This window comes from Hyla sarda, chromosome 7 (genome assembly GCF_029499605.1).
Source record: "Hyla sarda isolate aHylSar1 chromosome 7, aHylSar1.hap1, whole genome shotgun sequence".
NCBI classification, from domain to species: domain Eukaryota; kingdom Metazoa; phylum Chordata; class Amphibia; order Anura; family Hylidae; genus Hyla; species Hyla sarda.
The window spans coordinates 134,216,275-134,244,233 of NC_079195.1; the positions used below are offsets into that span (position 1 = coordinate 134,216,275).

At 41.9% G+C, this 27,959-nt stretch overlaps 1 long non-coding RNA gene across 1 annotated transcript; it reads left to right on the forward strand.

Moving 5' to 3' along the window:
- The first annotated feature begins 4,036 nt into the window (after window positions 1-4,036).
- On the forward strand, window positions 4,037-5,349 carry LOC130282940 (uncharacterized). Its single transcript, XR_008846562.1, has 4 exons — window positions 4,037-4,391; window positions 4,474-4,649; window positions 4,968-5,136; window positions 5,240-5,349. It is a non-coding gene; the product is annotated as an uncharacterized LOC130282940 (long non-coding RNA).
- Window positions 5,350-27,959: the final 22,610 nt, after the last annotated feature.

The window sequence follows — 27,959 nt, forward strand, 5'->3', positions numbered from 1 at the left end:
GAAGGCCGATCATTTCGGGCACAGGTAATCTTACTGAAAATATTGCCAGATTTGTGGACAGCAAACTGAACCCCCTGGTTGAAAACCTACCTTCTTTTATACGTGACACCACTGATCTTTTACGTAGGATTGATGGCATTCAATTGGAACCAGACACTCTTCTTGTTACATGTGATGTGGAATCGCTGTATACTAGCATCAACCATACGGACGGATTGTCGGCATCAAGTTTCTTTTTAGGTATGAGTAACTACTCTCCTGAAATGTCATCATTTATTTTGCAGTTATTGGAATTTACTCTGGTTCACAACTTTTTTACGTTCAACGGATCCCTCTACCTGCAGACCCGGGGGACAGCTATGGGGGCGGCTTGTGCGCCCTCGTATGCTTGTCTTTTCTTGGGTCTCTGGGAGAGGGACCTGTTCCTGTCAGATCGTGGGGATGTCGCGATTGGTCGCATCCTCTTTTGGGTGCGGTACATCGACGACATCCTCATGATCTGGCAGGGAGACTCCACACAACTTTCACAGTTTATTTCCCGCTTGAATAACAATAGTTATAATATCAAACTTACCTATTCATGTGATGCTAATCAAGTGGATTTTCTTGATGTTCTTCTACAGCGTGACCCAATGGGATATCTGCATTCGGATGTATTTCGCAAAAGGACCTCAGTTAATTCTTATTTACATGCCACATCATCTCATCCGACACATACTGTGAGAGCTATACCATATGGCCAGTACCTACGTGCTCGACGTATTTGCTCCTCGGAACAAGCCTTCAAGAGACAAGCTGATGATCTAAGAGGTAGGTTTCTACAAAGGGGGTACAGTCATAGATCGCTGAGAAAAGCCTACAACAGGGCAAAACAACAATCTCGTGTCCAACTATTATGTCCAAAACCTAAAAACCATGGTGATGATACAGTACGGTTCATTACGAACTACCACTCCCACTGGGACAACATGAAATCTTGCATGACTAAATATTGGTCGATTCTGACCACGGACCCGGTCTTGAAACAGTACATTCCATCCAAACCCCAAATTACAGCTCGACGGGCGAAAAACTTAGGAGATCTCCTAGTTAAGAGTGAATACCGACCTGAACCACCCAAAAATATTTTTGGCTCAAGAGGGCCCAGATGGGGATCATCAGCTTGTGGACAGTGTGTTGCCTGCCCTAACATGAAGCGGTCCACCACTTTCACGAACTCCCAGACTACAATCACATACAGGATTAAACATCAGATTACATGCACTACACGCTATGTAGTCTACTATGCAGTGTGTCCCTGCCCAAAAATTTATGTGGGCCTTACCACACGCCCCCTCAAAATTCGCATTCGTGAACACATGAGAGACATCCGATTGGCGCAGACAATAGGAAGTACTGAGGATTTGAAGACAATACCCAAACACTTTAAGTTGTTCCATGATTGTGATGATAGGCTCCTCCAATTCTGTGGTATTGATAGATTGTATCCTGGGATGCGTGGGGGTGATCTGGGGAAACGATTGGCCCAACGCGAGAGCTATTGGATTTGGCGCTTGGATACGGTGCAACCCCACGGTTTAAATGAACTGTTGCCATTTGGACCATTTTTATAGTTACAACATATAGACATCTTTTGACCATTGAAGCCATTTATGTATTCCTCGTCTGTTCTGTCTGTTTTTAACCCCCCTTTTAATTAATTTTCTTACCTACTTTTAACAGTTATTTTTTATTTTTTGGTTTTTTCCAGGACACGAATGCCAATAGGAGATTGCTCCCTATATTGATGTCTACATACTCAGGATTTTGGACTTGGGACTCATAGATGCCATTTTACTATGTTAATTCCCCCCTTTTTTGTATTTTTGGATATGGGTTGGTGCTTTACAAATTATAAATTTTGGATTAATATTTTGGTTTATATCTCTAGCATGTAGGGGTTGGGCACAATATATGATATATTATTTTTATATACTGTAGTTAGGTGAGCTATATGGGATTATGTGCACCATGTACACTTTTCACCCAACCATCACTTATCACTTTTCTCATCGTCTCTTCTCCCCCCCCCCTTTTTTCCCCCCCTTTTTTTCACTTTTTTCACGGTTGTATTTTATTTGAATTTTTTGACACTTCACACTATTTCTCTCTTTTTTAGTAAATATTATTATGCTATTTACATTATATTAATAACAACAATTTAAAAAAATTTTAATATATTATTATCTTTATGTTTTTCATTTCTCATATATTTCTATATATATTTTTTCATATATATATAACATATATATACTTCTTCAAACACCTTTTTACTCCACTTCACTTATCATCTTCTTTCCACTGTATTTTATATTTTTACATCATTCCCTTTTCACTGTCACCTTATTTACATTTCACTCTTCCCTGGTTTGCACATATTGTATTACACTCAGATATCCTCATTTCATATAGAATTCCATTTGACCTCAGGAGATCTCCTTTTTAGCCCTTTACAAATTGAATTAAATTATATATACTCCCTACATATATGTCACTAATATATTTTTTTCTTTTTTCTTTTTTTTTTCTCTTTACATGCACACTGAACCACATACCATTTATATTTATATTTATTTTCATTCAAATTTAAACTTATTATATGGCATCCAGTATACTCATAATCATTCATTGTAATCCCGTATTTTATATCATGTTATGTTATTGTATATATGTATGCATATGCTTAACCTATCAGTGTTCTGCTGATCACAGACACTGCTCCTGTCGCTGGTGCGCGTGCGCCGTCTCTGCGCTGCTGGGGTTCCGGGTGAGTCACGTCTACGTCATGGCACGGTCATGTGATTCTTCGCAGTGCCGTGTCATGTGACGCGGCTCCTTCCGGTTTCCGGGCGGCGACGGGGCCGGCGCTCGCGTGCATTGTAACAGCCACAGGTGAGGATTATACTATTTATCTCCTAATACAATCTGATTGGTGTTCTTGGATATAAATAGACAGTCGGACTGGGATAGAGCCACTCCCAGACGAAGGTTGCGTACCGAAACGTACGTTGGAGTGGTGCTGTCCCGGTCTCTGCTGATTGCTGCTGTACTCTGGTATATCGCTATACTGATTTGTATCCCCACAATGTTATGCTTGTTTACATGCACACTGCACTTTATTTTGCATGTTATATATATATAATAATTTTTTCGCTCTCACTGTGAGATTCATATACATGTTTCCTACATGTTGCTAAAACATCCTGTTTTTGCAAATTTGTGTACAAATTGTGGTGGATCCAGTAATATATACACCATACCCAGCCTTCATTGCAGAGCCGGTGACACCACCTTTTAGCCTCATTCCTCCTTGAAAAATAATATTTTTTAACTAATATATATACAATTTTTATGTACTTATATTCCACGGAATTAATAAAATGATATACATTTTATAAGTGACTCCGTTTTTCTCTCCTTGTTATTTGCTATTTCTGTTTGGAGTTCACATACCTATAGCTAACACCAGTACCTGGATTAATCGATAGTGCTTGGTCACTTACATACTGCTTAGTCATAATAATAATTTTTTACTTCCAGGTTTTAGTTGTCCGTTTGGGTATTTCTGGTCTAATTTTCTGTGTTATCCACAGGTTTGTTGCGGACAATTTTTTGGCAGCATGGATTTGCGGGATCGCGACCGCACCTGGCTCCTTCAGTTGGACCGGGTTTTCAAGGAGGAATCGGCATCGAGTGGCTTCAATGGTCAAAAAAATAGTAATTATTTACAGAAAACTTTGAGTAACCTTCACCATAGAAGATTGAAAACGTGGTGGAACAAGATGTTTCTTGAAAATTATATAAGGAGAGGCCTAATACCACGAGGTCTCCGGGTCCAAGTCTTTCCCTCATTCCCTTTGATAGATGAATCATTCGTTACCCATTGGGAGGAAGCATGTACTACAGCATCATGTCGATTTATGGAGCTTCTGGTCAATCACAATAAGGATACTCTGGACAGGATTGAAACCGAGATTGAACAGACATATACATTACTTAAGAATGAACTTAGTGTGGAGGATCTGGAAATATTTAATAAACAGATGGAAAAACAGTTTGAGATTTGGGAGAAGGAAATGGCGGCAATAAAGAGTAAGAAGCTGGCAAGGGATATGAATGATGTCCAGATGAAACGTGTATATAAATGGCAACGTCCGTCGGGAGACAGGGGACGACAGAGATCTGCCTCTATCTCCTCATTATCCTCGGCGGGTGAAAATTCGGACAACCCACGCAGATTACATGGATCTAATCAACGACATAAAAGAAAGAAGTCTGAGTTTGTCCCTCAAGCTAAGAAGCGGTCTGAGGCTCCTCCCACAACAAGCAGCACTCCTGCTGATACCTTACAGGTAATCAACTTGTCTACTCATGTTTTCTCTCCCCTTGAGATATCGGTTTTACAGAAAGGTTTATCCTTTTCTCCTTCCACAGCTTTTGACAAATTTACGGCAATAAAGGATTTGCATCTATTTGGACGCAATCTTCTTTTTAAAAAATGGCATCACAAGACAGATGAGTCATTGGGCCTTACATCCCCTGAGGAGAGACAAGCTCTTAATGATCTACAAGATTTACTATCTGAACAAGAGATTCCAGCTGAATATGAGGTACCCAAGTGTATTTACCCTAGATCGAAAAAATTCCCTCCATTATCGATTTGCCCTGTGATTGATGTATTTGTCAAACTGGTTGGCCAGGAGTTTGAGCGGTTACCTGATACTATTCATAAAGATAATCTTTCACATGATGAACGAAAATGTCTCAACAGGTTGCAAAGGATACCAGATGTTATCTATAAACCCGCAGATAAGGGGGGCAACATTGTGGTCTGGCCTCGTAAATTATACGAGGCCGAGGCATATAGGCAACTCCGTGAACCCCTTTGTTATAAAAAACTAACCTTCAACCCCCTATCTCAATTTCAGGCTAATCTGAAGTCACTACTGGATACAGCGGTTGAATCATCAGTGATATCAAGGAAACTGGCAGATGCACTCCAGATACCACATCCGACAATATCGACTCTCTATTTATTGCCAAAGGTTCACAAGCACGCTTCTAGACCTCCAGGAAGGCCGATCATTTCGGGCACAGGTAATCTTACTGAAAATATTGCCAGATTTGTGGACAGCAAACTGAACCCCCTGGTTGAAAACCTACCTTCTTTTATACGTGACACCACTGATCTTTTACGTAGGATTGATGGCATTCAATTGGAACCAGACACTCTTCTTGTTACATGTGATGTGGAATCGCTGTATACTAGCATCAACCATACGGACGGATTGTCGGCATCAAGTTTCTTTTTAGGTATGAGTAACTACTCTCCTGAAATGTCATCATTTATTTTGCAGTTATTGGAATTTACTCTGGTTCACAACTTTTTTACGTTCAACGGATCCCTCTACCTGCAGACCCGGGGGACAGCTATGGGGGCGGCTTGTGCGCCCTCGTATGCTTGTCTTTTCTTGGGTCTCTGGGAGAGGGACCTGTTCCTGTCAGATCGTGGGGATGTCGCGATTGGTCGCATCCTCTTTTGGGTGCGGTACATCGACGACATCCTCATGATCTGGCAGGGAGACTCCACACAACTTTCACAGTTTATTTCCCGCTTGAATAACAATAGTTATAATATCAAACTTACCTATTCATGTGATGCTAATCAAGTGGATTTTCTTGATGTTCTTCTACAGCGTGACCCAATGGGATATCTGCATTCGGATGTATTTCGCAAAAGGACCTCAGTTAATTCTTATTTACATGCCACATCATCTCATCCGACACATACTGTGAGAGCTATACCATATGGCCAGTACCTACGTGCTCGACGTATTTGCTCCTCGGAACAAGCCTTCAAGAGACAAGCTGATGATCTAAGAGGTAGGTTTCTACAAAGGGGGTACAGTCATAGATCGCTGAGAAAAGCCTACAACAGGGCAAAACAACAATCTCGTGTCCAACTATTATGTCCAAAACCTAAAAACCATGGTGATGATACAGTACGGTTCATTACGAACTACCACTCCCACTGGGACAACATGAAATCTTGCATGACTAAATATTGGTCGATTCTGACCACGGACCCGGTCTTGAAACAGTACATTCCATCCAAACCCCAAATTACAGCTCGACGGGCGAAAAACTTAGGAGATCTCCTAGTTAAGAGTGAATACCGACCTGAACCACCCAAAAATATTTTTGGCTCAAGAGGGCCCAGATGGGGATCATCAGCTTGTGGACAGTGTGTTGCCTGCCCTAACATGAAGCGGTCCACCACTTTCACGAACTCCCAGACTACAATCACATACAGGATTAAACATCAGATTACATGCACTACACGCTATGTAGTCTACTATGCAGTGTGTCCCTGCCCAAAAATTTATGTGGGCCTTACCACACGCCCCCTCAAAATTCGCATTCGTGAACACATGAGAGACATCCGATTGGCGCAGACAATAGGAAGTACTGAGGATTTGAAGACAATACCCAAACACTTTAAGTTGTTCCATGATTGTGATGATAGGCTCCTCCAATTCTGTGGTATTGATAGATTGTATCCTGGGATGCGTGGGGGTGATCTGGGGAAACGATTGGCCCAACGCGAGAGCTATTGGATTTGGCGCTTGGATACGGTGCAACCCCACGGTTTAAATGAACTGTTGCCATTTGGACCATTTTTATAGTTACAACATATAGACATCTTTTGACCATTGAAGCCATTTATGTATTCCTCGTCTGTTCTGTCTGTTTTTAACCCCCCTTTTAATTAATTTTCTTACCTACTTTTAACAGTTATTTTTTATTTTTTGGTTTTTTCCAGGACACGAATGCCAATAGGAGATTGCTCCCTATATTGATGTCTACATACTCAGGATTTTGGACTTGGGACTCATAGATGCCATTTTACTATGTTAATTCCCCCCTTTTTTGTATTTTTGATATGGGTTGGTGCTTTACAAATTATAAATTTTGGATTAATATTTTGGTTTATATCTCTAGCATGTAGGGGTTGGGCACAATATATGATATATTATTTTTATATACTGTAGTTAGGTGAGCTATATGGGATTATGTGCACCATGTACACTTTTCACCCAACCATCACTTATCACTTTTCTCATCGTCTCTTCTCCCCCCCCCTTTTTTCCCCCCCTTTTTTTCACTTTTTTCACGGTTGTATTTTATTTGAATTTTTTGACACTTCACACTATTTCTCTCTTTTTTAGTAAATATTATTATGCTATTTACATTATATTAATAACAACAATTTAAAAAAATTTTAATATATTATTATCTTTATGTTTTTCATTTCTCATATATTTCTATATATATTTTTTCATATATATATAACATATATATACTTCTTCAAACACCTTTTTACTCCACTTCACTTATCATCTTCTTTCCACTGTATTTTATATTTTTACATCATTCCCTTTTCACTGTCACCTTATTTACATTTCACTCTTCCCTGGTTTGCACATATTGTATTACACTCAGATATCCTCATTTCATATAGAATTCCATTTGACCTCAGGAGATCTCCTTTTTAGCCCTTTACAAATTGAATTAAATTATATATACTCCCTACATATATGTCACTAATATATTTTTTTCTTTTTTCTTTTTTTTTTTTTTTTTCTCTTTACATGCACACTGAACCACATACCATTTATATTTATATTTATTTTCATTCAAATTTAAACTTATTATATGGCATCCAGTATACTCATAATCATTCATTGTAATCCCGTATTTTATATCATGTTATGTTATTGTATATATGTATGCATATGCTTAACCTATCAGTGTTCTGCTGATCACAGACACTGCTCCTGTCGCTGGTGCGCGTGCGCCGTCTCTGCGCTGCTGGGGTTCCGGGTGAGTCACGTCTACGTCATGGCACGGTCATGTGATTCTTCGCAGTGCCGTGTCATGTGACGCGGCTCCTTCCGGTTTCCGGGCGGCGACGGGGCCGGCGCTCGCGTGCATTGTAACAGCCACAGGTGAGGATTATACTATTTATCTCCTAATACAATCTGATTGGTGTTCTTGGATATAAATAGACAGTCGGACTGGGATAGAGCCACTCCCAGACGAAGGTTGCGTACCGAAACGTACGTTGGAGTGGTGCTGTCCCGGTCTCTGCTGATTGCTGCTGTACTCTGGTATATCGCTATACTGATTTGTATCCCCACAATGTTATGCTTGTTTACATGCACACTGCACTTTATTTTGCATGTTATATATATATAATAATTTTTTCGCTCTCACTGTGAGATTCATATACATGTTTCCTACATGTTGCTAAAACATCCTGTTTTTGCAAATTTGTGTACAAATTGTGGTGGATCCAGTAATATATACACCATACCCAGCCTTCATTGCAGAGCCGGTGACACCACCTTTTAGCCTCATTCCTCCTTGAAAAATAATATTTTTTAACTAATATATATACAATTTTTATGTACTTATATTCCACGGAATTAATAAAATGATATACATTTTATAAGTGACTCCGTTTTTCTCTCCTTGTTATTTGCTATTTCTGTTTGGAGTTCACATACCTATAGCTAACACCAGTACCTGGATTAATCGATAGTGCTTGGTCACTTACATACTGCTTAGTCATAATAATAATTTTTTACTTCCAGGTTTTAGTTGTCCGTTTGGGTATTTCGAGTTTTGCAACAGCTGGAGGCACCCTGTTTGGGAATCACTGGCGTAGAATACCCCTATGTCCACCCCTATGCAAATCCCTAATTTAGGCCTCAAATGCGCACAGCACTCTCACTTTGGAGCCCTGTCGTATTTCAAGGCAACAGTTTAGGGTCACATATGGGGTATCGCTGTACTCGGGAGAAATTGCGTTACAAGGTTTGGGGGGCTTTTTCTTTTTTAACCCTTCATGAAAAGGAAATGTTGGGGTCTACACCAGAATGTTAGTGTAAAAAAATTTAATTTTTTACACTAACATGCTGATGTTGCCCTATACTTTACATTTTCACAAGAGGTAAAAGGGAAAAAAGCCCCCCAAAATTTTTAACGCAATTTCTCCCGACTACGGAGATACCCCATATGTGGGCGTAAAGTCCTTTGGGGGCGCACAACAAGGCCCAGAAGGGAGAGTGCACCATGTACATTTGAGGTGATTTGCACAGGGGTGGCTGATTGTTACAGCGGTTTTGACAAACGCAAAAAAAAACAACAAAAAAAACACATGTGACCCCATTTCGGAAACGACACCCCTCACGGAATGTAATGAGGGGTGCAGTGAGAATTTACCCCCCACAGGTGTCTGACGGATCTTTGGAACAATGGTCCGTGAAAATGAAAACTTGTACAGCCCACTGTTCCAAAGATCTGTCAGACACCAGTGGGGGGCAAATGCTCACTGTACCCCTTGTTACGTTCCTCAAGGGGTCTAGTTTCCAAAATGGTATGCCATGTGGGTTGTTTTTTGCTGTTCTGGCACCATAGGGGCTTCCTAAATGCGATATGCCCCCCGAGCAAAATTTGCTCTCAAAAAGCCAAATATGACTCCTTCTCTTCTGAGCATTGTAGTTCGCCCATAGTGCACTTCAGGTCAACTTATGGGGTACCTCCATACTCAGAAGAGAAGGGGTTACAAATATTGGGGGTATTTCCTGCTATTAACCCTTGCAAAAATGTGAAATTTGGGGGGAAACACATTTTAGTGGAATTTTTTTTTTTTTTTTTACATATGCAAAAGTCGTGAAACACCTGTGGGGTAATAAGGCTCACTTTATTCCTTGTTACATTCCTCAAGGGGTCTAGTTTCCAAAATGGTATGCCATGTGTTTTTTTTTTGCTGTTCTGGCACCATAGGGGCTTTCTAAATGCGACATGCCCCCCGAGCAAAATTTGCTCTCAAAAAGCCAAATATGACTCCTTCTCTTCTGAGCATTGTAGTTCGCCCATAGTGCACTTCATGTCAACTTATGGGGTACCTCCATACTCAGAAGAGAAGGGGTTACAAATTTTGGGGGGTATTTCCTACTATTAACCCTTGGAAAAATGTGAAATTTGGGGGGAAACACACATTTTAGTGAATTTTTTTTTTTTTTTACATATGCAAAAGTCGTGAAACACCTGTGGGGTATTAAGGCTCACTTTATTCCTTGTTACGTTCCTCAAGGGGTCTAGTTTCCAAAATGGTATGCCATGTGAGGGTTTTTTGCTGTTCTGGCACCATAGGGGCTTCCTAAATGCAACATGCCCCTCAAAAACCATTTCAGAAAAACGTACTCTCCAAAATCCCCTTGTCGCTCTTTCCCTTCTGAGCCCTCTACTGCGCCCGCCGAACACTTTACATAGACATATGAGGTATGTGCTTACTCAAGAGAAATTGGGCTACAAATAGAAGTATACATTTTCTCCTTTTACCCCTTGTAAAAAATCAAAAATTGGGTCTACAAGAACATGGGAGTGTAAAAAATTAAAATTGTGAATTTTCTCCTTCACTTTGCTTCTATTCCTGTGAAACACCTAAAGGGTTAAAATGATGACTGAATGTCATTTTGAATACTTTGGGGGGGTGCAGTTTTTATAATGGGGTTTTTGTGGGGTATTTCTAATATGAAGACCCTTCAAATCCACTTCAAACCTGAACTGGTCCCTGAAAAATAGTGAGTTTGAAAATTTTGTGAAAAATTGGAAATTGCTGCTGAACTTTGAAGCCCTCTGGTGTCTTCCAAAAGTAAAAACTCGTCACTTTTATGATGCAGACATAAAGTAGACATATTGTATATGTGAATAAAAAAATTTTTTATTTGTAATATACATTTTCCTTACAAGCAGAGAGCTTCAAAGTTAGAAAAATGCAAAATTTTTCATCAAATTTTAGGATTTTTCACATGGAAAGGATGCAAGTTACCACAAAAACTTACCACCATGTTAAAGTAGAATATGTCACGAAAAAACAGTCTCGGAATCAGAATGATAACTAAAAGCATCCCAGAGTTATTAATGTTTAAAGTGACAGTGGTTAGATGTGCAAAAAACGCTCTGGTCCTTAAGGCCAAAATGGGCTTGGTCCTGAAGGGGTTAATCACATTGACCAACAGAATAGAGACAATGTACCCTTTTAACATAAGGTACATTGGGTAAAAACTAAATCCCCCAAAAGTAGCAAAATTGCAGTTTCCTCATAAATTTCTGTTTACAAATAATGTTTTTTTGGTTTTGTGGTCCACTTTATGGTAAAATAAAAGATCATATTACAAAGTACAATTGGTTGTGTAAAAACCAGCCTCATATCCGTCTATATGTGGAAATATAAAAGAGTTATGGATTTTCAAAGGGGAGGAGGAAAAAACGAAAATGCAAAAACAAAAATTGGCTTAACATTTTTTCCTCCTCACCTTCTAAAAATCATAATGCTTTCAGTTTTCCACCTACAGACCTATATGAGGTCTTTTTTTCCACTACCAATTTTACTTTGTTAATGACATTGATCTTTTTACCACAAAATCTACGTCGAAACAAAAAAAAATATTTGTGGGAGAAAATTGAAAAAAAATGTACATTTAAATTTTTAAATTCATATTTTTAAATTTTAACCAGGGTCCTGGTTGCTGATAGTAACTGGGACCTGCAGGGTATGAAGCGTGCTCAGCTCCTGAGTGCACTTCACATAAAGGGAGCCAGCCATAGAAGTAAATATATGCCTGTGGCCATTAAGGGGTTAAATACTTATTAGTAAATACTTTGAATGGTTCACTGAGGACATTTGTTCCCTTAAGAGATGAAAACCATCTTCCTTGTACAGTTCCTTTCTATTCCAACTAGAGCTATCATGAGCACAAAGCCAACCCATTTCTTCAGACACCATTCACTAAGCCATAAGTTGAAATGTCTAATGTACATCTGCCTATCATTCTGAAGGTAATGCACACGAAGAACTGCATAGAAAGAAACAGTGGATACAACCCCACATATATTATTACTAAGTGTGTCAAAAGCTTCCATTACCTCTGAAACCTCATTGCAAGCCAGATCATTTGTCCCTAGACAGATAAGTACATCCTCTTCCTCTGTCTGCTCTTAACAATATGTCTTCTATCTCTGATAGCAGTAGCATCAGGGAGACATTTCACAAAATAATTTTCCTCCACTCCCCTTATGATAGAATCACCCAACAACATCTGCTTTCTATCAGTCCTCATCTTATCCTTTTTGTCTTTGGCTGCAGTCTTGCATACCTTAGACGTAGGAGATGATGGTCCCTCACCCTCTGTGCCCAAGCCAACTTATGTGTTGCCCTGAAACTCTGAAAGTGGTGCAAGTGAGGCAACACCGTCTTGAACACAGGGCAAAAGGGGCAGTTGCCCTGGGCCCTGCCATTTCTAGGGGCCCAAAGCAGCTAGCCTTTTAGCCCCACTCTAAAGCTGCTAGCCGCCGCCTGTCTGTCTGCTCCTTTCTTCGGCCGGTACCCTGACAAGACCCCCTCTATAGCTGGTTCCCCAGGTCACACGTAAAGTGAGCTAGAGCAGGGGTGCTGCCACTTTTTAAGACATCCGTGTGCTGGCACATCCGACATCACAGACGTGTCCCTGCCCCAGCTGCTCTGCAGGAGAGGGAGATCTTGCCACCGTTAAAGCTCCAACTGCTGCTTCTATAAGGTGCAGACACTGCAGAGGTGTACAGAGGGAGGGTTGAGAGTGGGATAGTTTTGGCCGGTGATGAATTGTGATTAATGTGGAGGATAACGGGGGGGGGGGGGGGTTGCTGAGGACTATGGAAGATGACAGGGGGGTGCTGAGGACATTAGAGGATGATGGGGGGTGCTGAGGACTGTGGAGGATGATGGGGGGATGCGGAGTACTGGGGAGGATACGGGGGGTTGCTGAGTACTGTGGAGGATGACAGGGGGGATGCTGAGGACTGTGGGAGATGACAGGGGGTGCTGAGGACTGTGGAGGATGACATGGAGGTGCTGAGGACTATGGTGGATGATGGGGATGCTGAGGACTCTAGAGGCTGACAGGGGGTGCTGAGGACTGTGGAGCATGCTGAGGACTGTGGAGGATGAAGGGGGGGTGCTGAGGACTTTGGAGGATGACAGGGGGGATGCTGAGGACTGTGAAGGCTAACAGGGAGGTGCTGAGGACAGGAGAGGCTGACAGGGAGGTGCTGAGGACTGTGGAGGCTGACAAGGGGGGGGGTTGAGGACCGTGGAGGATAGGAGAGGGGGATGCTGAGGACTGCAGAGGATGAGGGGGCGGGGAGGTTTGAGAACCGTGGAGGATAAGAGAGGGGGATGCTCAGGATACGGAGGATGACAAGGAGGGGGTGATGAGGACTGTGGAGGATGACGGGGTGGTGCTGTAGGAGTGTGGAGGATGAGGAGGGGGATTCTGAGGACTGTGGAGGATGACGGCGGGGGGACTGAGTACTGTGGAGGATGACAGGGGGGATTCTGAGGACTGTGGAGGCTGACAGGGGGTATGAGGATCGTGGAGGAGAAGAGAGGGGATGTTGAGGACCGCGGAGGATGATGGGGGGGGGAGGTTTGAGGACCATGGAGGATAAGAGAGGGGGATGCTGAGGACTGCGGAGAATTACAAGGAGGGGGTGATGAGGACTGCGGAGGATGATGTGGTGGTGCTGTAGGAGTGTGGAGAATGACGGGGGTGCTGTGGGAGTGTGGAGGATGATGGGGGCATTGTAGAAGTGTGGAGGATGACAAGGCACTGTAGGAGTGTAGAAGATGACAGGAGGTGGTGCTGTAGGAGTGTGGAGGATGACAGGGGGTGGTGCTGTAGGAGTGTGGAACATGACAGAGGTGCTCGGAGAGAGGGGGTGGGTGGAGGTCTGAAAAGTGGAGAAGGGGCCTGGGGGCAGAGGAGTGTGAAGAAGAGGGGTCTAAAGGAGGACTTAGCGCTCTGGCCGGGCAGAGGGGTCTGGAGGAGGACTTATAAGTCTGAAGAAGCAGAACTTAAAGGTCTGGGGAGACTTAGTGCTTGTCCACACTGCAGAGATTTCACCGGAGAAATTATGCTGTGGAATTTCACATGCAGCAGAGTCCCATTGTTTTTTATAATGAGATAATGAGGATCCTATGATGTCCAGGCGTCAGACTCTACAGAGAAAATGGAGCTGGAAGATGTCCTGGCATCTGGACCAGATAAAAAAGAAAAGGAAAGACAACAGAGAAGACGTCACTCAGGTAATTATATCAGTATGTATTCTCCTGACTGTCCCACTAGAGCTGTAGTCACTTGCAGTGATAATGGGAGAAACTGTACCCAAACCTGTGGCTCTCTAGCTGTTACAAAACTACAATTCCCATCATGCCCGAGGCATGTCGGAAGTTGTATCTTTACAAAAAACTGGAAAGCCACTTAAACCAATGGGATTTTAGACTATGCAGCTCATTTTATATTGGTTGGGGGGCCGACTGCACCCGCAAAATGGGCTGCATAGTCTAATATGCCCATGCCTATTTTTGGTCCCAGTCTGGCACTTCTGATGTGGGATGTCGTGCAAGTGACGTTCCTCCGCAGACCTGCACAGGAGGGGGGACAAAAAAAATTTAAGACGCCCCTGAAATTATGTTTATGTAAATTCAAGACAACACATTTTGAGAATGCTCCATTCTGTTCAACAGTTCTGTGTATAGTCATTGGCAAAAGTTTCAAAAAGATTTTACACTTTTATTGACTACAATGACTCAAGATTTACAGTGTTGACCCTTTTTTATTAGACCTCTGCAATTTCCATGGTATGCTAGTTGGGACAAATTCTGACCCATGGCAACACTTTTTTGCCTAATCCGTGCTTGGAATTTAACATCATTTCTACATTTTTGTTTTTGAGGATTGGCCACTGGATCTTAATGGGGAACATTTATCAAGGGATTTAGAGCTCTTTTTTTTTGCTTACAAAAGTCGCACAAAAAGTCGCATTAGCACTTAAGCAACTTTTTGTGTGACTTTTGGCTGTAAGCAAAAAGTTACAAAAGAGCGTACGAAAGTAAATTTAATTTTTTACTTTGCAGTGGTCAGGGATTTATCAAGTGTGAAAGTCGCACAAAAAGTCACAAGCCCTCAAAAACTGTGTAAATGTAAGCCAGCCCAGAGCTGGCATACAAAACAGCTTTTGAGAGCAAATGTTATATTTCCCGCAGGCAGCCGAGATCACGGCTCCAGCGGGAGATATATTGCCACTGTACAAAGGAGCCCGGGCTGGCATCACTCTGAAGCTGTCTGGGCTACGTCTGATTCTAACCCCGATACCCTAACATAATGACTTCCCCCCTTGTCTTCAACCCGCCTGCGCCGCACATCTCCCATCTGTCTGCTACCTGTTGCAAGACTACAACTCCCAGTATGTCCATACAGTGAGGGCATGCTGGGAGTTGTAGTATTGTAGCGGGCGGACAATGTGTGGCGCGGGCGGGTGGAAGACAAGGGGGGGGGGTATGTACAGCAATGTCCCCATCCCCATCATTATCTTAGGGTAGCGGGGATAGAATCAGAGGAGCCCAGGCGGCTGCAGAGTGATGCCAGCCTGGCTCCTTTTAACATACCTCGGAGCCGTGGATACCGCGGCTCCGCTAGATGTTAGAAGGAGCCCGGGCTAACCACACTTCAGTCGCCTGGGCTCCTCATATATCCTGCGGCGCCGTGGTAAGGAGCCCGGGCTAGCCTCACTTCAGCTGCCCGGGCTCTTTCAACTATTATCACCGCAGCGCTGACATAACTCTGCAGGCGCCCGGGCAGGGAAATGTGTAGGTGCCGTCCCTGCCATCCCTCAGCACTGCGGTACACGCCGTGAGATGGCAGGGACGGCTTCTGCACATCTCCGTGCCCGGCTGTGGGAGTCCTGGGCGGCTGCAGTATTTTGTCAGGCCAGGCTCCTTACCACAGCGCAGCGGAGTTTGGTGTAATTTCATATTTCCCGCTGGGTCCCGTGTCACGTGACCCAGCTGGAAATATTAAATTACAGTGATTCTCTTATCACTGCAGCCAGGGAGCGGAGCACATTACCACCCGCTTCCCTGGCTGGCATGACTACAACTCCCAGCATGCCCTTACTGTAAGGGCTTGCTGGGAGTTGTAGTTGTCACCCGCTCCCCTACAACTCCCAGCATGTCCTTACTGTAAGGGCATGCTGAGAGTTGTAGTTATGCGGCAGGGGGCAGGTGACAGGCTTGTCACCCGCCCCCCTACAACTCCCAGCAGGCCCTTGCAGTGGGGATATTCTGGAAGTTGTAGTCATGTAGTGCAGGAGATTGTTTCCCCCCCACACTACAACTCCCAGCATATCCTTACTGTAAGGTCATGCTGGGAGTTGTAGTCATGGGCGGGTGACAATAAATATATTCACCTATTTTTATTTTTTTTATTTCTCATTTCAGATCCGTGAATCCTGTGGACTATTTCGGATTCGGTGGACTGCTTCGATGACCAGCGTTTTTTTAAATCTGTTTAATATCAATAAAACGGTTAACGAGGGCTTCTGGGGGAGTGTTTTTTGGAATCATTTTTTTTGAAAAATTGGTTGGTACCGGCTCCTCCCTGCACCCCCGTGGCGGTTGGTACCGGGGTAATAATTGGGGGTTAGCGCTAGCTGTCTTGATAGCTGACGCTAAGCCTCAGCTTAGTAATGGACTCTGTCTATAAGACAGCTTCCACTACTAAGCCTGTCAAGTAAATTAAAAAAAAAACAACAACACTGTTTGTAAAAAAAAGTTATTCCAAAAAAACACTCCCCGAAAAGTCCTCATTAACCATTTTATTAACATTAAACCAAAAAAATGCTGATCACTGTAATCCCTTGAATCTAAAGTAATCCACAAGATACACAGATCTGAAATGAGAAGAAAAAAAATGAGTTAGTACATTCAGGGGAAAAAGCGGTAAAAAATTAAAAAAAAAAAAAACAAAACAAAACATATATATATCACACATTTTTTCAAAGCTGCAAATTTGTGTTCTGAAGTCGTTTGTTGGTTTTTGCTTATGTGTGCTAAAAAAAATGGTATTCAAAAGTGATTTATCGGTTTTGCTTATGTAAGCCAAATTTATCAACCGACCATGATAGTATAATATATGTGTCACACATAAGCAAAGCCAAAAGCAAGAAAAATGCCTACAGATGCCTACAGAACTTGCTTACTAAAGCAACGATGATAAATGTCCCCGAATAAGATTAAGATCTGGAGAGTTTCCTGGTCATGGACCAACACTTTTAATGTTCTGTTTATTAAAGGGTTACTTCTATTAAAAAATCTTAATCCTTCCTGTACTTATTTGCTGCTGAATACTACAGAGGAAATTATTTTCTTTTTGGAATGCTCTCTGATGACATCACGAGCACAGTTCTCTCTGCTGACGTTATTATAATAATAATAATGCTTTATTTATTGTGGTCCTTAGTGGGATTTGAACCCAATTCCCCAGCACTGCAAGGCAGCAGTGCCATGCTGCCCCATGCATACATCTGCTATGCATCTGCTATGCATACATCTGCTATGCATACATCTGCTATGCATACATCTGCTATACGTCTGCTATACATCTGCTATGCATCTGCTATGCATGGTTGCTAAAATGGACAGAGATATCACTCTGCTCGTGATGTCATCAGTGTTCCAAAAAGAAAGGAATTTCCTCTGTAGCATTCAGCAGCTAATAAGTACTGGAAGGATTAAGATTTTTTAATTGAAGTAATTTACAAATATGTTTAGCTTTCTGCCACCAGTTGATTTAAAAGAAAAGAGGTTTTCACCGGAGTACCCCTTTAAGTCACTTAGCTATCACTTTTACCTTTTGTTTTGGTGATTCATCATGATGTAAAAAAAACATTGTTCAACACCAAATCACTCATGGTTTGTTGGAAAAAAATGTTCTTTGAGGATCTTTAGATGCCAGAAAGTGCAAGGAGTCAGAATCATCTCCTAAAAAGGATTCAGATAGGGGACCAGTTCAACACCAGTGCAGAGCTTGCTCAGGAATGACAGCAAGCAGATGTGCACAGAGGGGCAATGGCTTTTAAAGGGTGGCCTGGTGTCAAGACAGGCAACAAAAAAGCTCCTTTTTTACAAGAAAAACATCAAAAATAGACTGATATTCTTCAGAAAGCTCAGGATTAGACTGCAAATGACTGGGATAGGTTACTTTCTCTGATGAAGCTCTTTTCAGACTGTTTGGGACATCTTAAAGAATGATTGCTTGGAGACAAAAAGGTGAGTTCTACTGTGAGTTATTTGTCATGCCAACAGTAAAGCATCCTACAACTAGTGCACAGCCTAAAACAGTGTGGGGTTAAGGTTTTCAGATTTAGGCTGGAGTTCCACTGATGATTTTTTAACAAAAACGCCGTAAAAAATGCCAATTTGTCCGCACGGCGTTTTTTCGGCAAAAAAAATGTCCAGATGGTAGCTGCATGTCAATAGTAAACTGCAAAATGCCAGATCCACCTGGTGTTTTTCAGTTTGCCATTTTTTTAATCCTTTTGGTGTTTTTCAGCAATTTTAAGCTCAGAGGTTGGTTTTCCAAAATGCCCGACAAAACCTAGTTTGTAAACCTAGTTTAAAACCTAGAAATCGTGGCATTTTCCTCCGATAGAAGTCTATGGGAGAGCAAAAACACCAGGAAAAACGCCATGTTGGTTTTTACTTTGGCGTTTTTGCTGGCGGTTTTTATTCTATTTCTGACTTTAGCGAACCAAAAATGTGATGGAGATACATTTTTTAAATAAAATTTTGTAGGGTATCGTTAAAAAAATAATAATAAAAAAGAAAAAGTAGTGATGGAAAAAATAGTATTTAACGAAATGTATATTTTTTAGAACAAAATTTTTATAATTTTTTTTAAATAGGGATCAATTTATGTGTGTGGGCAGGGGCCTAAAAATGTAGCCGACAATAATAAAAATGTAGTGTGTGTGTGTGTGTGTGTTTTTAACAATTTTTTGTTTACATTTTTTAGGTAGTACTACTACTCACAGGATGGAACACACTGCTCCATGATGGGAGTAGTATTACCTGCATTAATTGACAGATCGCCTCTTTGCAATCCTCCTGTATAATGGATAGATGCAGCCAGCCGCTCTTCTATGGTCCCCTGCACTGACGTATATACACACCTATTCATATTTCCCACAGAGAGCTGAGATTGGCCAGATGGTTCCAGCCAATCACAGCTCTCTGCAGGAAATATGAATAGGTGTATATATACGTCAGTGCAGGGGACCATAGAAGAACATCCGGCTGCATCTATACATTATACAGAAGGACCACAGTGGGTGTCAGCAGTGACACTCACTGTGATCTGTCTATTAATGCAGGTACTACTTCTCCCACCATGGAGCAGAGTGTTCTCCATGTTGGGAGCAGTAGTACCGGCAGTAAGGGACAGATCCCAGCAGATGTCAATCCTCCTGACACCCGCTGTGATCCTCCTGAAGTGAATGTCGGGATCAGCTGTACCCACGGCTACAGAGCCGGGAGAACAGCTGATGCTGAGCAGTAGATATACATTGTATATCTACTGCCCAGCAAGAACTTACAGTGAGCCTGCAATGTGTATACAGTATACAAATTGTTAGCTCACTTAACCCTTTGCTGAGCTGTACGCTTTGCACAAGCCCGACTAGGAAAGAATTAACTTACACTGCTGGACAGTGTAAGTTAACCCTTTGAGTGGTATACAGTATATAGATAGCTGTATATAGTGTATACAGAAGATGAAGTAATCCCCTTTCTCCCTCCAGTCCCGGCTGGGTCTGTGTAGCTCCACCCCCTAGTGATGACATAATTATGGGAGCGGAGCTTCAGATGGGAGCCAGGCTGGCTAGTCTAAGGCTCTGTTTACATTGTCCATTTTGTATAATGTGAACAGACCCTTCTGGCACTGTCTCCCCAGACAGGGGGACGCCAATTGGTGCACAACTACAACTCCCAGCATGCCCAAACAGCCAAAGGCTGTCTGGGCATGCTGGGAGTTGTAGTTTTGCACTAATTGGAGGCTCCCTGTTTGGGCAAACATTGCATTATGGGCGCTTTCCCCAGTGGAGAGCACCAAAAATGTCCTAACCAATATTTTTGTGTTTTTTTTCTTCTCATTTCATATCCATATATGCAGAGGATTACGGCAGATTCGATGGATTACGAATCCAAAAACTGTTTTTTTTTCTTTTAATAAAATGGTTAACGAGGACTGTGTGGGAGTGTTTTTTAAAACACGCTCCAAGCCTGTTGGTACTGGCTCTCCCCGGCACCCCTGTGGCGGCGGGTTCCGGGGTAATAATTGGGGGTTAGCGCTAGCTGTTTTTGGGGCTAACACTAAGCCCTGGCTTAGTAATGGATTCCGTCAATAAGACTGGCTTCCGCTACTAAGCCTGAAAATTCTGTAAAAAAAAACAACACATTGGAAAAATTATTTTATTTTAAAAAACACTCCCCCACAGCCCTCGTTAATTATTTTATTAAAAGAAAAAAAAAAACAGTTAATCCACCGTAATCCATCGAATCCGCTGTAATCCTCTGCATACACAGATCTGAAATGAGAAGAAAAATAAACACAAAAATGTTGGTTAGGACATTTTTGGCACTCTCCACTGGGGAGAGTGCCCATAATGCAATGTCTTCCTATACAGGGAGCCTCGAATTGGTGCATTGGCGCTGTCTGGGCATGCTGAGAGTTGTAGTTTAGCAACAGCTGGAGACTCCCTGTCTGGGTAGACACTGCCAGAAGGGTCTGTTCACATTATACATAACAGACAATGTGAACAGAACTTCAGACTTACTAGCCTGGCTCCCATCTGTAGCACCACCCCCTAATGACGTCAACACTAGGGGACAGAGCTACATGGACCCAGCAGGGACAGGGAGCAAGGAAGGTAAGTGGACCTTGTGTTCTGTATATACCATATAATGCTATCTATAGATAGCTATATATTCTGTATAGCGCCAAAAGGGCTCCAGGAGCAGGGAGTCCTGTCAGTCTGGTGACAGCATTCCCTGCTCCTGTATAGTATACACGTGTACACTATTCACCCCTGTATACTATATGGCTGGGGGAGGTGAATAATGATGCTATACATCACTCCTCTCCTCCTTACACTCTGTGGACCTTGCATTCAACATCCGACCCACAGAGTGATACCTGAAGACAGTGAGAAAACTGCCACAGGCGACAAAACTGGCTATTTCCACACACCAGGAAAAATGCCAGAAAAAATGCCAGAAAAACTGACAAAATGCAAGGAAAATCTGTGGCTGTTTTCCTGGCAGTTTTTCCTGGCATTTTTGCTGGTGGGAAAAAATCTCAGTGGAATTCTAGCCTTAGATATATTGCATCTGGCCTAGGCAAACTATTACAATAAGATGGATATGAAAAAGCATTCCTAGCTTACTGTATGTAAACAATTTGGGTCTATTTAAACCACCTGAGATTTGTGTCATAAGTCTGGATCAAATCCTGGTTTGCTGGATTTTGTTTGCTCAACATTAGTGGAGACCACTATGAACTTGGAATTTTTCCATAACTTAAAATACATGTTTTATTAGTTCCAGAAACCATTCCTTGTATCTTTAAAAGTAAAACATTGGTGAAAATGGGTGCTAATTTCTTACAGGGGTACTCCAGTGGAAATTATTATAATTTTTTAAATCAACTGGTGCCAGATTTGTAAATTACTTCTATATAAAAATCTTAAAGGAGTACTATAGTGCAGAGTATTCCTGCTCCATCCTGCCCGGGCTGCAAAATAAGTGAAAATGAACCATCACTCACCTCCCTGGGTTCCCGCGGAGCGCCACTACAGCTCCGGTCCATCTCCTTCAGACTTCCGGGTGTAACGAAGCGTCACATGGCGCTCAGCCTATCGCCGGCCGCCGCCATGTTCTGCCTCAGCCGGCAATAGGCTGAGTGCCATGTGACGCTTCGTTACACCCGGAAGTATGAAGGAGATGGACCGGAGGATCGATCAGCTGTAGTGGCGCTCCGCGGGAACCCAGGGAGGTGAGTGATGGTTCATTTTCATTTATTTTGCAGCCTGGGCAGGACGGAGCAGGAATACTCTGCACTAGAGCACTCATTTAATCCTTCCATTGCTTGTCAGCTGTTATTTGCTGTAGAGGAAGTTGCATTTCTTCCTGGATTAATTTTCTGTCTGACCACAGTGCTCTCTGCTGACACCTCTGTCAACATCAGGAATTGTCCAGAGTACAAGCAAATCCCCATAGTAAACCTCTCCTGCTCTGGACAGTTCCTGATACGGACAGAGGTGTAAGCAGAAAGCACTATGGTCAGACTGAAAAGAACTCAAGAAAGAAATACAACTTCCTGTGGAAAATACAGCAGCTGATAAGTACTGGAGGGAACAATCTGTTTAACTTTCGGGAACCAGTTGGTTTAAAAAAAAATTGATTTCCATCGAAGTACCCCATTAAGTACTCTCCTTTTAAAATGTATAATGTTTTTTTCTATACTTTATTATTTTAGGAAAAACCTAATCCATATCCAAAGAATAAAAACTGAAAGACATAAAGAGGTGATTAGTTTAAAAATTTTGTTTTATATTTTACAAAGTACTTAATGGTATTCAGTTAATGAGATCAATTGGATCCCTGATTGATTTGAACCATTCTAGCCTGCATTAACTTCAGCATTTCAAGTAGTGAATTATTCAGATAAAATGTTGTAGTTGTAGTAACTACACAAAAAAACCTCTAAAATCTGTCATTAATATACTTACTATAATGGGAACATTTTTACAAGTAAGTAAATGAAAGTAACGTTTAATGAGCTGTAAAATAGTAAAGGCTTTGCTTGCTTGATTAATAGTGTATTTACTATGGCTCAAGGGACTTATGAGCATTTTGGCATTAGAACACTTTAGTTTTCCTGTCTACATAGGCTCATCTATGAAAGCATGTACTGGAGACTAAAATGGTTTGCAAAAAAAAAAGAAGAAGAAGCATGCCTAAGGACCTTGTATACCATTCTACCCACTTGTTGTTGATTCTATTGGCCTACAACAGGCCTCAAACTGGCTCAACATAAGAGCCACATTAAATAGATGTCAGGTGTTTGAGAGCCACAAGACATGCACATACATAAAAATTAAGAAACACAACAGCAACAGCCTCCCTAAAGTAGGAGCTTTCTCCTATATGTTGCAGCTGCTCCCACTGTAGAATCAGTGGCAGCCCCCCCCCCCCCCCGCCTCGTAGAAGAAGCAGCAGTCTGCCTGAAATAGTAATTGCAGTCCCCAATGTAGATAGTAGCCGCAGCAGAGGCCCCTTTGTATTAGTAGCGCCATTCTTCCCCCCTGAAGCAGTAGCAGCAAGGGACATGCAAACATAAATAAAAAAGATGTTATATTCTGTTAATGTCTTTCGATGCCCTACTTTGATGCATATTATTTCATTTTCAGCGATTTGCACAAATGTTGCACTGTACGATTTTGTGCAAATGTGACAGATTACAATAATGTAGGTGTTGTCAAATACCTTTTTAGGCTGCAGGTGTTGTCCTATAGCTTTTTTGGCTGCAGAGAGCATGAAGAGCAGCACAAGCACAGTTCCAGGACCTCCTCTTAAGGACCATGGACTTTAACCGGGTATGACGCGGGCTCCTGACTCGAGCCCGCGTCATACCGCCCAGCCCCCAGCTGATTCCTGCAGCTGGGGGCCGGCGTTAATAGCCGACATGCGGCATCTAAAGGTGCCTGTATTCAGTCCCTGGTGGTCCAGTGGGGTGGATCGCCCCCCAGCAGTGTGATCGCCGGGGGGGGGGGGGCGATCCACTGCTGAGGTAGACTGAGGGCTTACCTCTCCTTCCACGGCGGTTCCGGCTCTCTGAATGATACAGCCTGGCAGGGCCAGTCTTTACCATTCGAGCGCAGAGCACACTGATCACTATGGTTCTATACAACCATAGTGATCTGTATGAGGAATATAATGATTCCTCCTAAAAGTCCCCTAAGGGGACTAAAAGTGTAAAAAAAAAAAAAAAAAGGTTAAAAAAAGTTTAACCCCTTCCTTATTAAAAGTTTAAATTACCCCCCTTTTCCCAAATTCCATATAAATAATATATAAACATAATAAAAATAAACGTATGTGGTATTACCGCATGCGTAAATGTCCGAACTATAAAAATATATCATTAATTAAACCGCACAGTCAATGGCGTACGCGCAAAAAGATTCCAAAGTCCAAAATAGCGTATTTTGGTCACTTTTTATATCATGAAAAAATCTATAAAAAGCGATCAAAAAGTCCAATCAATATAAAAATGGTACCGATGAAAACTTCAGATCACGTTGCAAAAGATTAGCCCTCGTACCGCCCCATACGCAGAAAAATAAAAAAGTTATAGGGGTCAGAAAATGACAATTTTAAACGTATACATTTTCCTGCATGTAGTTATGATTTTTTCCAGAAGTACGACAAAATCAAACCTATATAAGTAGGGTATCATTTTAACCATATGGACCTACAGAATAAAGAGAAGGTGTCATTTTTACCGAAAAATGTACTATGTAGAAATGGAAGCCCCCAAAAGTTACAAAATGGCATTTTTTCTTCAATTTCGTCGCACAATGATTTTTTTTCCCCCGTTTCGCCGTAGATTTTTCAGTAAAATGAGGAATTGGTGGCGCAAAAAATAAGCCATCATATGGATTTTTAGGTGCAAAATTGAAAGGGTTAAGATTTTTAAAAGGTCAGGAGGAAAAAAATTAAAGTGGAAAAACCTGTGGTCCTTAAGGGGTTAACCCCTTAATGACTCTCCATTTTGGTTTTAACCCCTTAAGGACCTTGGGTTTTTACATTTTTGCATTTTTGTTTTTTATTCCTTACCTTTAAAAAAAATCAAAACTCTTTCAATTTTGCACCTAAAAATCCATATGATGGCTTTTTTTTTTTGCGCCACCAATTCTACTTTATAATGACATCAGTCATTCCAAAAAAATCATTGTGAGATAAAATTGAAAAAAAAAAAAAAACACCATTTAGTAAATTTTGGGGGTTTCCATTTCTACACAGTACATTTTTCTGTAAAAATGACACCTTCTCTTTATTCTGAAGGTCCATACGATTAAAATAATACCCTACTTATGTAGGTTTGATGTTGTCGTACTTCTGGAAAAAATCATAACTACATGCAGGAAAATGTATACGTTTAAAATTGTCAACTTCTGACCCCTATAACTTTTTTATTTTTCTGCGTAAGGGGCAGTATGAGGGCTAATTTTTTTTGCCGTGATCTGAAGTTTTTAGTGGTACCATTTTTGTATTGATAGGACTTTTTATTATTTTTTTCATGATATAAAAAGTGACCAAAAAAGCACTATTTTGGACTTTTGGATTTTTTTGCGCATACGCCATTGACCATGCGGTTTAATTAACGATATATTTTCATAATTCGGACATTTCCGCACGCAGTGATACCACATATGTTTATTTTTATTTACACTGTTTTTTTTTTTTTTTATGGGAAAAGGGAGGTGATTCAAACTTTTATTAGGGAAGGGGTTAAATGATCTTTATTCACTTTTTTTTGCAATTTTATAGCTCCCATAGGGACATATAACACTGCAAACACTCATATTTTACATTGATCAGCGGTTTCTCATAAGAAACCATTGATCGATGATTCTGTCGCTTGACTGCTCATGCCTGGATCTCAGGCACTGTGCAGTCATTCGGCAATCGGACAGCATGAAGGCAGGTCGGGACCTCCGGCTGTCATGTAAGCTGTTTGGGATGCCAAAATTTCGCCGCAGCGATCCCGAACAGCTCCCTGAGCTAACCGGCATTGTTTTACTTTCACTTTAGACATGGCTTTCAACTTTGAACGCTGCGTCGAAAGGGTTAATAGCGTGCGGCACCGCGATCAGTGCTGCGCGCTATTAGCCACAGGTCCCGGCCATTGTTAGAGGTCGGGCCGTGGCCCCGCGTTATAGATCGGGAGCGGACTCATGACGTACCGGTACGTCATGGGTCCTTAAGAGGTTAGGGAACCAGACAATTTTCATTTTTGCATTTTTGTCCCCCCCCCTTCTAAAAATTGTAACGCTTTTAATTTTGCACCTCAGACCCATATAAGGGTATTTTTTTTTTGTTGTGTCACGAATCGTACTTTGTAATGACATCACTCATTTTATAACATAATCTGCAGCAAAACAAAAGAAAAATGATTTCTGGGGGTGAAATAAAAAAAATGCCATTTTGTGAATTTTGGGGGATTCCGTTTCTACGCAGCACATTTTTGGTAAAAATTACCCCTTATCTTTATTCTGTAGGTCAGTATGGTTACAAGGATGCTCAATTTATGTAGGTTTTATTTTATTTTACTACTTAAAAAAAACTTATAATTACATGCACCAAAATTTGTATGTTTAAAATTGTCATATTCTGACCCCTATAAATGTTTTTATTTTTTTGTGACATGGTCTGTAGTATTTATTTGTACATTTTTGTTTTGATGGGACTTTTTGATTGCTTTAATTATTTTTTTATGGTATATGAAGTGACCAATTTTATTTATTTTTATTTTTTTACGTGTACTCCATCATCCGTACGGTTTAACTAACCTTATATTTTAATAGTTTGGACATTTACGCACACGGTAGAACCACTAATTATTTTTTTTTTCATAAAAATTTTTTATTAAAAAATGGGAAAAGGGGGATTCAAACTTTTATTAGGGGAGGGGCTTATTAACTTTTTTTTTAACACTTTTAACTTTTTTTTTGTCATAGCTATAACATGCAATCTTTCATTTGCATACACTGTTTAATGTTAATCTTTGGCTCAGCATTGCGCAGTGTTATCAGTGCTTTGCTGCTCCAGCCTGCCATGGATGACTGGGAACATCAGACCATGGATTGGATGGTCAGGATGCAGGTAAGGGCCCTCACGCCATCCTCTCAGCTGATTGGGACATTGCAATTTCACCATGATGGTCCCGATCAGCTCCACTGAGCGTCCGTGATCATTTTCTTAACATTTTAGACATCACAATCAACTTTAATTGCGGCATCTAAAGGGTTAATGCCGGGAATCATCCCATTTGGTGATTTTCAGCATGAACCCTGAGCCCTGGCTGCTGATAGCACCCGGGACCCATGGGGTATGAAGCGTGCTCAGCTCGTGAGCGCGCGTCTAACCCCGGTAACGGGACCAGTGCAGACATGTACACCTTGCATCCTTAAAGGGGTACACTGCCCCAGGACATCTTATCCCCCATCCAAAGGATAGGGGATAAGATGTCAGATTGCGGGGGTCCCACCGCTGTGGACCCCCGGGATCTCGGCTGCAGCCCCCCTCTTTCATTACTGCACAGAGAAAACACGCTCTGTGTGTAATGACGGGCAATACAGGGGCTGGAGCATCGTGACATTACGGCTCCACCCCCTCATGACATCATAGCCCACCCATTCAATACAAGTCAATGGGAGGGGGCTTGGTGGCCGTCACACCCCTTCCCTTAGACTTGCATTAAGGTGGTGGGCTGTGATGTCATGAGGGGGCAGAGACGTGATGTCACGATGCTCCGGCCCCTGTATTGCCCATCATTACGCACAGAGCGAGTTTGCTCTGTGCAGTAATGAAAGAGGGATGCTGCAGCCGAGATCCCGGGGTTCCCCAGCGGCGTGACGCTGATGTCTTGGGGCGGAGTACCCCTTTAAGTACCAGGACGCAAGGGCGTACCCATACGCCCTGTTTCCTTAACAAGTTAAGGACCTTCTAGGACCCATGAAAACATCATCAGGTCCTGAAAGGTCCTGATGTGCAGAGGAGTAGGAGGAAAAAGGGAAAGTATAAGGGGAAGGGCATAAAATACCTAAGTAAGAAGCCAATGCAGGTGAGTGTGTGGGGAGGTCATAGGAAGCTGCACATAGGGGAATAGGGAGCAGTATATGTGAGATAGGGG